Raw genomic sequence first — 12,866 nt, 5'->3', positions numbered from 1 at the left:
TCTCATGTCATCAAAAAATGATTTGACATTACACTCTGACAGCGGATGTCACCTCAAAAATCATTGAAATTAACTAAAAAACATGGGAGGTGTTGAATAGTCGCTATTTATTTTTGATTGTTTATCGACTCCATTTGTACAAAACGCTGTGCAAGTTGGTGAAAATGGAAGAAAGTGATCCTGTTCCGATTGATTTAAGATTGTATTTTTTCATTATTCCACTAATGGAATAAAGTGATTTCATTATTCCACTAGTAGATAAAGTGTTACTTTATACGGTTCATAAGTATGGATAAAACTTCAATTATAAGGTAATTGTGGATAAAAATATTTTACTAATTACTAATTTACTAATTATGTAAATAACTATTAGGTAAACCAGAAACAACAATTTTGCAATATGACATAATTGGATCTTTCAAGGTCGAGTGGATTTTTGTAAGTTGTAGAAAACCAGAGCGTAACTGCAAGCTGTACGAAACATCTACAAAAACATAAATTGTACAAATTAGAGCAGATTATCTTATAAATACATATTTTCTTACAGCAATGGCCATTTTATAGTCTAAAACTATTCCAGCAAAAGTGATCGCAAATGGTTTTAAGCAATTCGTCATGAAAATGTGTAAAACCGTCTTGTTTCTCTTATTCCAGTTGTACCAGGAACATTTCGTCAAAGTGTCAAAATTGCAACTACTCTGAAAATATTTCGATTAAGGTTGATATAGAAAAGTTTAATTTTCTAGATACCTGATCGATTAGAATCTGACCAGCGTGACAAAAAGTGGCAACAACAATAACGTTAAACATAACCCCGAAACATAACCGAATCTTCAAAATGTTGCTCGCGTCCGCATAAATCTGAAACATTAACGATCTTCTTGATCTGTTGTCTATGTCTCTAACTAAATGAAACGTACATAAGATATGAAGTACAACGCAGAGATGCAACTTAAGACACCTAAAAGCAAAAAAATTGCCATCACAGATCTCACCATTTCCACTACTTCTTTTGTTAATCTACAAACATAATTCTTGCAAAGACTATCTAGAATTTGTGTTGTCACTCTACCTTGCTATCACAACATGATGGTCGATGCATAAAGACAACTTTTTGAATGTTGCGTTCTCGTGTCGGACACGTTGTTCAAACGTCAGTTTCTCAAGAACGGTCTTATCATCGCAAATTTGCAAAATGTGTTGATTGATCAAAAACATTTGCAAGTACAACTGCAGTATGGTGTAAAACAAGCTGCCACAGTGACGAACTGATGTGTAAATAAAGAAAGGTGCAAAAGAAAATGTTACATGGTACAAAATTTTTGAAATTGAACCGAAATATCGGTCAAAAATGTATTCAGACATCATCCATTCTCTGTGACTGCCAAAAACCGGTAACAAGACAATGCTCCAAGCAACTGAAATTCCGTAAATAAGATAGGTGAAGCGATTAATTAGTGAAGCATTCTTCAAAATCAAAAGACGTGCTTGAGGGCCAGCGCTGTCGATGGACCAAAAGAGACGCTTCTGTTCGCTGGCTAAATAATGAGCCTTTTTTTCGAGAACCATGGAGGTAAACATCGTTATTACCATCTATAGTTGGAATTGCACAAATTGAAAAGTGCAATGAAGCAAATTAATATTTTTTACTTACGTAAATGTAAACGATCATTGACGGTGAATATCTTATAATCAAATCTTTGTCGAAATTCTCTATTAAATAATGGAGACAGAGCAACATACCACAGCAATTAACTAAGCTCACACAAGCGTTGAAAATCTTTGTAAACTTGTGGTAGCCGAACTCGAAAAATACTTTTTTCAATCCCACAAATGGATCATCGGACTCTGCAGTTGATCATCTCTAATGAACAACAAGTGTTGTGAAAAACTTACCATTGAAAGGAGTTACTCGATTCATTTTCGTGATTCAGTAAAATTCGACAGAAGGTTTTCTCTAAAATTGCAAATTCAACAATATAATGAAGATAATATTGAGTTATAAATAGTTACGTGCATGCATCGCTTACCTACTAATAATAGAAAAAATATGTGTTACGGAGGTATTATACCAATCGATTGGAAAAAATACTAAATATTCCAGTTAATAGTCTGGCTAATGTGTACTCGTATATAACGGACAAATAAATAAATAAACCGTAAAATATTAATTTTTCCTTTTTTAGGGTGATTCTGAAATAATTTTGAAAAAAATGCAGTAATTGGTGATGACCAGAAAAAGCCATAGACAAAAAAAAAATCTTGTAAAAGAGATACAACTGATTGCAAATTTGGTCAAAATTGCTAGTACGCTGCTGAGTTAAAGGTGATTACCTGATTATCTTGTTAGTTTAGCAACAATAATATTCAAAGGTAAAAGATGCCCGTCAGTTACAAACTTCTCTCGATAATTTCCATAGAAACATTTACAAAGCAGTGTGCTTGCACCTAGGACTTTATTGTGAAATTGATGTAACAATGGTTGCTAATGAAGTGAACAAATTCGGACTAATTTTTCCCATTCATAGGCGTCGAAAATACAAGGATGTAGAGTAATTTCCATCCTTTTGATTTCCCTCCAATTGTCATTTACGCCGAATTATTTTGAGCCAAGGACACTCCACATGTTTTTCCAAACTTATTTGTGAATCACGCTGTATTATGCGATTATTCTTTTCCTCAAATCAACACTTTCCAAGAGCTCAATTTTCGTTTACAGTTTACGATTAAATTGTTTTTTCACAACAGTTTATTTCTGAAACACTATTTATTACAAAATTATTTCAATCAGTTCCAACCAAGAGTGACCGAGCGACTGGGACTGTCATAGAAAAGACAAATTTTAATTCTTTCAGTTTAGAAGTTTGTAATGGTGATGATATGTGATGGCAACTTATGATGTCATTCTCGAACGAAAGAATAAACTTCTTGCACCATAGTGGTGTATTGTTAAAAAAATAATCAGCATTTCAAAAAAAAAATCGAATACTTGAACTATGTATCTGTTAAAAGTAATACATATTGAGAATGGGTCTTTGAAACAGTACTTACACAGTTATAAAATAGTTATTTACCTAAGGTATGGGAAAGGTGAAATTTTCCGCCTAAGCACTTTGATGATGATTATTATTATTATTTCCCAAAGAAACGCAATGTTTGATTTATTGATTTGATTTATTAGTGGAACGAGTACCAACTTATTAATTAGTTCATGACAAAACTTACTTAAACTACATTGTTTACATACTTTACGACACGAGGTTTCACAATTTTCAAGCACAAAATTAGTTATTTATGCGACACGTGTTTAAAGCACTACATTTTTTATTCGGAGTTTACACACACGACTGCAGCGAATGTCGTAATCTCGCAAAAGTGATCGCAAATGGTTTTAAGCAATTTGTCGTGAAAATGTGTAAAACCGTGTTGTTTCTTTTATTCCAGTTGTACCAGGAACATTTCGTCAAAGTGTCAAAATTGCAACCGCTCTGAAAATGTTTAAATTAAGGTTGTTGCAGAAAATCTAAATTATTCTAGTTACCACATTGATTAGCATCATCATTATTTATTATATACATAGGAGTATTACAATCGATACGATAAAATACTAAATATTCCAGTTAATAGTCTGACTAACGTGTCTACAACGGACAAATCAATGGCTACAATCTAGAATATTAATTTTTTCATGATCATTGAATTTTCGTGGATTTTGCTCACTGAAAACACTGAGCAAAGATGGCAATTCAATCACTAGTGAGGAAATAATATTTTCTCACTAGTGAGCAAAGTAAATGTTTTGCAAGTTTGTCGATGGAGCAAATATATTGTACTGAAAGTTTTTTTAATCTGTTAAACTTCTGGAAAAGTTCATGCTTAATGCATTATGTGTTGGTATCACTGATTAACCTAAAATCAGTAAACCAATCACAAACACGCAACGCCTAACAACATAACCTCTTTTGTTTGGAATTTTGTTGATCCACGTTTTGTTGTAAAAACTGTTTTCGTGAAGTCCCTGTTGGGCTAATTTTACAGAAGTTATTGTTTCAGTGCTTTTAATAATAATAATAATATAAATAATAATAATAATATATAGAATAAAACGCTTTGGGACACGTAATAGAAATAAATGCTTCTGTTATTATTTATAGAGCAGAAGAATGTACTGGGTGATTCAAAATGATTGTCGCCAAGTATGACAACTATGTACGAAAATGTATGTGGCAACTATGTGAAGGGGTTAGAGTTAATATTTGTATGACATTTCATAAGCATGCATTTGATTTTTTTAATTCCATTGCACATTGATTTGACAACTTTCAAAATTGCACGCCTATGAACTGTCAAAGAAATGTCAACTGTACCCTACCCACACAGTTGCCACATACATTTTCGTACATAGTTGTCATACTTGGCGACAATCATTTTGAATCACCCAATATGTAATTACAGTAATTTAAATAATTACTGTTAATTATCAACATCATCATTCTGTACAAGTAGATGTCTATTAAAAGTTATCATTTAAGAAAAATAGAATAATGAGGAAAATATCTGATTATATACAATATTAAACAGTTTTCTTTATTCTAAAAGATTGCCGTGGGTACTATGGTAATAATATCAACAAATTTGAAAAAAAACAATCTTCATCGTTGAAATGTGCCAAAACGTTCTAGAAGAAATAAGAAAAAAGGGGCATTTTGTTACCAATGAAGTCTAAAAGTGCATTCGAAAAGGTATATGTTTCGTTTCAAGGCCGGAACAATATCATATCATCACAGAGGTAACGGAAGGTGTCATTTTGGCTTTTCTTGATATGAGGTAAGTGTGTAGAACTTCATTAAAAGTTAATTTACATTACGGCAAGAATCATTTGAAGAAAATGTAAAGATTGCTAGTTTTTGATGGCCGGCCGCTTGCATTGGATGAAACAGCAGAAGTTAAAAAAGAAGATGTTAGGAACAAGAGCACGAAGCTAATGTGGCAGTTCCAATTCAACAATTGTACTTTTCACTTTTGTGATAATTACTGTAAAAATGATGAATAAAATGTTATTTAAATAATATGTGTGAGCGTATTTTATGACTCTATAAGATACGATGCTATTGACGACGTGTCTTATAGAGAAAAGCGTATTTTATGGGAAACATAAGGTGTGAGCTCAAATGCACCACAGAAACAGTATAAGATATTAGTGTTAGAAAAAAAACATTTTCACCATTCCACTGTTGTCCACCTATCGCATTATGTTTGAAATTGCAAATAAAACATATTCATTTGACCAGTCCAGTCTTCCTACGCCATGAATTATGATTCTTCATTTCATTAAAACATAGTTATTTAGTGTAAAAGTCTATTCGTCTGTGAAGCAAATTGCCCACAGAAAACGACGATCATTGTTAGCACACTCCTGCATTTCATAACAGAATGCACTCCTACATTCTTCGTCAACAGCAACAATCTCTCGATGACACTGTGTCTTTTAGGAATGATGTTAGTACTTCCTGAGGATATTCCGTATCTACGATTTACATAAACCTACTTGAAGGGTAATTTATCTTGAACTGTATGTTGGGTCCAAATTTACCATCGCCAAAACACGTTCTTCTGTGCGGTTAACTATTTGTCGGGTTTCCTATTGTTGACAAACTTTGTCCCGTTGTCTGACTGGAGCATTCTCAACTCTCCCAGAAGAGTGAAGAATCAGTAAAATAAATGACACCTTATTCGACTTTTATTTCTGAGCTCATTATAGTTTGTTTCACATTTCTCTTTTCAAATTTATGGGATCTTTACTTTATCTTGCCGTCATTTTGAAAACTCTGTAGTGTGGTGCGCAGAGCACTCGAGAACCACCACACAAAGTCACAGATGATACAAAAATACCAGTTACGTTAGGTTGGCAAGAAAAGAAAGTAACTGGCATTGGCATTGGCATTTTTTCGGAGATCTTTAATTCTTTATATTTAGCAGGGCAAAGAAATAACAGAACTTTTTCAATATATGTATTTTTGTCCCAAACAAAACCAATAGGTACCCATTTCTACAAGTTTAATTTAATTTAATTATTAAATAAATAAACAAACTGTGATAAACTTCATTTATGCTAAGATACTATAGTGAAAATGTATTTTGTTTCAAATTTCATGTGAAAAGAATAATCCAATCGTCTAAATGTTTTTGAAAGGTGCTTCACTATTTATTAAATGCGACATAGAATCAAAAGACATTAGGTGTCACAGAAGTGCTTTGATAATTTTTAAAAATGATCGACCACCGTGGAATAATTGTATTTAATTAAAAAATATTTATTTAAAACGAAAGAATTACCAAAATGGGAACAAAGACTAAATAAACGTATTAATAATATCAGACGAGATTTAGGTAGAATAACTCAATATTTAAAGGGTATAAATTCTAATCATCTAAATAATTGTATTCAATCCATTTTAAATAACAACCGAATACATTGTTTAAAATATAATGAATATAATAAAACATTAATAGAAATCAAAGACACTTTATTACAGAAGTTACATATTTATTCTTAACGACTCAAAAGATATAAAAATAATAAACAATGGAAATTTGAAAACAAACTATTTAGAAATAATGAAAAGTTGTTTTACAAAAATTTAACAGATAATAAAACTCAAACTAATAATGGTACACCAAATATAAACGAAATTAAAAAATTCTGGTCAAACATATGGTCAAATGAAGTTCAATTTAATAATCAGGCAGAATGGATTCCTCATTTAGAAAATGATATACCAGATAGTAATAATCGACATCATATTCAAATTAGCCTTGAAATTTTAGTTAAAAATATTAATAGTTCACATAATTGGAAATCCCCCGGAGGTGACCAAATTCATAACTTTTGGTTAAAAAAATTTACTTGTATTCATGAATGCTTACTTGATCACTTTAACGGATTTATTAGGGAACCTAACACATTTCCAGAGTTTTTGGCCCATGGTATAACATATCTGAAACCAAAAGATTCCGATACTAAGAATCCATCAAAATATAGGCCAATCACATGTCTACCTACAATTTATAAAATTATGACATCTTGCATTAAAGTAATAATTTACGACCATTGTCAAAAATTAAATATACTTAATGAAGAACAAAAAGGTTGTGTTAAAGAGTGTTTTGGTTGTAAAGAACAACTCATAATAGATACGGTAATAATGGAACAAGCTAGAAAAAATAATAGAAATATTTATACCGCATTCATAGACTACAAAAAAGCCTATGATTCAGTACCACATTCATGGTTAATTAAAATTCTTAAAATTTATAAAATTAATTTGGATTTGATTAACTTTTTATCTCATGTTATGACATTTTGGAGAACTACTTTAAATTTATCAATAAACAATACTAAATTAAAATCCGAGCCTATTCAAATTAAACGGAGAATTTATCAAGGAGATTCTTTAAGTCCTTTATGGTTTTGTCTAGCCATCAATCCTTTGACAAATCTATTAAATAGCACTGGATATGGTTTCAATATTAGACTTAATAATACCACACTATCCAAATTAAATCACCTTCTTTATATGGATGACATAAAACTTTATGCATCAAAAAAGAATCACATTTTATCTTTACTAACAATAACTGAAAATTTCTCAAATGATATTGGGATGAGTTTTAGTATTGATAAGTGTAAAATGCAATCAATATGTCGCGGTCATTACGAACATTTAGAATATATAACTCAAGAAGGAGAAATCATTAAAAATTTAAATAAAGGAGAATTTTATAAATATTTAGGTATTAATCAATCAAATCATATTCAACACTCAATTATAAAAGAAAATTTAGAAAAGCAATTTTATTTAAGAATTAAATCTATTTTAAAATCAAAATTAAACGGTAATAATTTAATTAAAGCAGTTAATACATATGCTGTTCCATTACTGACCTATTCTTTCGGTGTTATAAAATGGTCCAAAACTAATTTACAGAACATAAACATTAAAACTAGAGTTCTTTTTACTAAATTTAGTAAACACCATCCTAAATCTGCTATTGAAAGATTTAATTTACCACGCGGAAACGGTGGTAGGGGTTTTTCAAATCTAGAAATACTGCTAAAAAATCAAATTGCTTCACTAAAAAATTATTTCCTCAATAGAACTCGTGATAACACCTTTTTCAATGCTTTGGTTTCAGCCGATAAAGGCTACACACCTTTAAATTTAAGTGATAATATAATTTCAGACATTGTTAAGCCAAATATACCTGACACAATAGCAAATATAAAACAGAAGTCTTTACATGGGAGATACTTTAAAGAATTGGAACAACCAGAAGTTAATATTCAGGCCTCTCATGCATGGCTTAAGAAATCAAATATTCACCCTGAGACGGAGGGTTTTATATTTGCAATACAAGATCGTGTTATAAATACAAGAAATTATAAAAAACACATATGCGGTTTACAATCGATAATTGATAAATGTAGGATTTGCGGAACTGAAGGGGAAACAATTGAACACATCATTTCTTCTTGCACCGTTTTGGCTCAAAGCGAATATAAAAAACGTCACGATATACTCGTATTCGCTAAAATTATACACATGAATTTAGCTGTTAAATTAAATTTATTAAAGAATACACAACCACATTATAGTTATACACCAGAAAGTTGTTTGGAAAATGACAGTTACAAGTTATATTTTGATAGAACAATTTTAACTGACATTCATATTAAGCATAACAGACCAGACATTATAATTTTAAATAAACAACAAAAGCAAGCATATCTTTTAGATATAGCTGTTCCAAATTCACACAATATAACACAGACATATAACACAAAAATTAATAAATATTTAGAGCTGTCCGTTGCTATGAGAAATCTTTGGTGTTTAGAAAAAATTTCGATTTTACCACTTGTAATTTCAGCAACGGGAATAGTACCGCAATCTCTTTTTAAAAATTTAAAAATTCTGGATTTAGATAACACATTGGTAGTTGAAATTCAAAAAGGTATATTATTATACTCATGTCACATCGTGAGGAAGTTCCTTAACATTGACACAGAACATAATACACAACAAAGTCATAATGCGGAGGCGAGACGCCGGTAATTATGTTGATAAGCACTGCACTATTACTTGATAGTAATATCCGTAATAGTGTATGTACTCCGGCAAAATTGCCGTGCCGCCGGGTGGAGGTGGGATAGTGAGAAATTTAATTGCAGTGACACATATTTCTGTAAATATTTATGTATTCAAAGAATTTTAGACAACAACAATTTGTTGAGATGATATAATTGGATATTCCCATATCAAGCGGCCTTTTTTTGTAGGTTGTAGAAAATCAGAGCGTAACTACCAGCTGTACGAAACATCTGCAAAAAATTAATTGTACCAATTATCGCATATTTGCTTGTAAATACTTCCTCACAGTAACTGCCATTTTGTAGTCTAAAACTATTCCAGCGAAAGTGATCGCAAATGGTTTTAAGCAATTCGTTATGAAAATGTGTAAAACCGTCTTGTTTCTCTTATTCCAGTTGTACCAGGAACACTTCGTCAAAGTGTCAAAATTGCAACTACTCTGAAAATATTTCAATTAATGTTGATAAAGAAAAGTTCTATTTTCGTGATACCTCATTGATTAGGATTTGACCAGCGTGAGAAAAAGTGGCTACAACAACAACGTTAAAGATAGTCGCAAAACATAACCGAAACTTTAAAATGTTGCTCGCGTCTGCATAAATCTGAAACATTCACAATCATCCTAATCTGTTGTCTATTTCTCTAACTAAATGAAACGCACATAAGACATGGAGTACAACGCAGAGATGCAACTTAGGACACCTAGAAGCAAAAAAAATGCCATCACAGATCTCACCATTTCGAGTAAGTCTCTTGTTAACCTACAAAAATAATTCTTGCAAAAACACAAGTATCTAGAATTTGTGTTGTCACTCTACCTTGTTATTACAACATGATGGTCAATACAAAAACACAACTTTTTGAATGTTTCGTTCTCGTGTTGGACACGTTGTTCAAACGTCAATTTCTCAAGAACGGTCTTGTCATCGCAAATTTGCAAAATGTGTTGATTGATCAAAAACATTTGCAAGTACAACTGCAATATGCAGTAAAACAAGCTGCAACAGTGACGAACTGATGTGTAAATAAAGAAAGGTGCAAAACAAAATGCCATATGGTATAAAATATTTGAACTTGACCCGAAATATCGGTCAAAAACGTATTCAGCGATCATCCATTCTTTGTGACTGCCAAAAACTGGTAACATCACAATGCTCCAAGCAACTGAAATTCCGTAAATAAGATAGGTGAAGCGATTAATTTGTGAAGCATTCTTCAAAATCAAAAGACGTGCTTGAGGGCCAGCGCTGTCGATGGACCAAAACAGACGTTTCCGTTCGCTGACTAAATAATGAGTCCTTTTTTCGAGAACCATGGAGATAAACATTGTTATTATCATCTGTAGTTAGAATTGTACAATCGGAAAAGTGCTATGAAGCAGATTTTTTTTGTACTTACGTAGATGTAAACAATCATTGACGGTGAATATCTTATAACCAAATCTCTGTTGAAATTCTCTATAAAATAATGAAAACAAAGCAACATACAACAGCAACTAACTAAGCTCAAACAAGCGTTTAAAATCTTTGTAAACTTGTGATAGCCGAACTCATAAAATACTTTTTTCAATCCCACAAATGGATCATCAGTCTCTGGAATTTACCATCTCTAATGAATAACTAAGTTTTGTGAAAAACTTACCATCGAATGGAGTTACTCGATTCATTTTTCTGATTCAGTAAAATACACCGAATATTCGAATAACAATTTTGCGAGGATGGTTATCTCTAAAATTGCAACTTCAACTAATATTTTTAGCGAAATATTAAGTTGTCTAATTAGGAATTTTGAAACGTTGAACCACTGTCGTGGACAGCTAACCGCTGAAGCGAGTCCTTAATTCTCTTTTATACTTTAGGAAGGGACTGATTTCTGATGTACTTCAACAGACATTTTCTTTGTTTGATTATCTCAGTCTTAAATTACTACTTTTGATCTATACCAACGTATCAGTAGCAATATAATGAAGATGATAATGATTTTTACCGAAATTAGTAAATATTTAAGTTATCGTAAGTAGATACATGTCTCGCTTACCTAAGTACTACTAATAATACAATTATTTATTATGTCTTCCAATCGATTGAAAAAAATACTAAATATTCTAGTTAATAGTCTGACTAATGCGTCTACAACGGACAAATCAATGAATAAATTGTAAAATACACTGACCACCAAAATTAACGCATCACTAGTATTTTTACGATTTTTTTGAAAAGTTTTACTTTAACCCTTTAACGCGCAAAATTTTTCTGACTAGTTTTTGCATGTTTTTTTAATTAGACGTGTAAATTAACTAATAAATTAATGAAAAAATGCTATTGGATATATTTTTGCAATTTGATTGGAGGGGGGGGGGACGTGGTTGATAAAGTAACCACTGAACGTTTGAGGAAAAATTTATTTCAATTGTGTGGTGGTCACTATAATGACTTCATATATATTTTTGGAAAAAAAATATCCAACAAAACCAAATTGATTCAAAAACATCAACAATATAAAAACAAGTGATAAAGACAATAATAATCTATTCGATAAACATAAACAAATACATATTTTATCAGCTCTATGGAACTATATACAGGGTGTCCCAGAACTCGCGGATCAAATTGAAACTGTATATTCCTTGATCCTAATGAAGGTAAAAAACGTTTACAAAAATATTCAGGGTGCAACAGCTTTTTAGTTATGAATTAATCAAATTGACCAATAGAGCTCGTTCTAATTTTCCCTTTATGAGAAAATTGAGTACCTTCCCTCAATTGCCAAGCAACGTATAATTCGATGAATAATAAAATTATTTTCAATATTTATCTGGTCAACTTGTCGAAACAGACGTCAAAAGTGACAGCTACTTTTGAAATAACCAAAAATGGGATAATTTCGCCAAAGGCAGGTAAACAAATGTATAGAATTTAAATCAGGGAACGCAAGAAGTTTCTTCTTCCGGCAATGAATGAAATATGGTTTGTTATTAGTGAAAATTTCCAGAGCAATTGTAACCTTGAGGGGTATGGGAAATTGACGGGAGGAATATGATGAATTGAACTTTGGTTGATGGAAGGTAAAATGGCGACGTAGCGTCAAGTGAGTAATATTACTACCTAAAAAATCTTAGTAAAAAGTGAAATATGCAGGGCCTGTGAAGTGAATCGGAATCACAAGAAATTTATCCTGACTCCTGTGCATACACTCTGCATCTGCAACGTATTAGCGCAGCTACACGAGCGGGACTTTTCATCGTCGAAATGAAAGAAAAGACTTTTAGGAATATTCTTGACATTACAAAAAAGCTGGAGTTACACGTAGGTTTTGAACAACAGATCAAGCATAGTGGCAGTTCTGAAAGAAAGAAGACAAAACTGAATTGAACTAACCTATTTATTTTAGCATCATTATTAGTAAAAATTAGATCAAATTTTATAACTAAACTATGTAGAATGCAACAAATAAAATAAGAAAACAATAATTTATAACAAGTGTTTAAAATGACCACCTTTCATCTGAAGGAATAGGCGAGCTCGTTTTATTAAATTTTCCCTTGCCGGTCTAAGCATATTAGGAATAACAGTAGCCAGTGTTGATATTGATAGGTTCGCGGTAAATATAGTTCTTCAAATATACTTCTTCTACCGTCGTCATCAAAGGACTGAAGAACAGCATCTTCAGTCTCTGGCGTTCTAACTTCTTGCGGGGGACCACCAATTTCTTGTC

The 12,866-nt window shown here is 31.7% G+C and overlaps 1 long non-coding RNA gene across 2 annotated transcripts; it reads right to left on the bottom strand.

Annotated features, from left to right (window-relative positions):
• Nucleotides 1-349: 349 nt before the first annotated feature.
• LOC138127860 (uncharacterized) lies at nt 350-1,940 on the bottom strand. 2 transcript variants are annotated; one of them, XR_011158457.1, is made up of 5 exons: nt 1,073-1,940; nt 921-1,020; nt 751-861; nt 546-698; nt 350-484 (listed from the first exon to the last, which is right to left on the bottom strand). It is a non-coding gene; the product is annotated as an uncharacterized lncRNA (long non-coding RNA). The 2 variants fall into 2 exon arrangements; XR_011158456.1 differs by having other exon boundaries at nt 921-1,940.
• Nucleotides 1,941-12,866: the final 10,926 nt, after the last annotated feature.

This window comes from Tenebrio molitor, chromosome 4 (assembly GCF_963966145.1).
Source record: "Tenebrio molitor chromosome 4, icTenMoli1.1, whole genome shotgun sequence".
NCBI lineage: Eukaryota > Metazoa > Arthropoda > Insecta > Coleoptera > Tenebrionidae > Tenebrio > Tenebrio molitor.
Note: the sequence above shows the minus strand (reverse complement) of the source record. Positions and strands in the feature narration are given on the sequence as shown.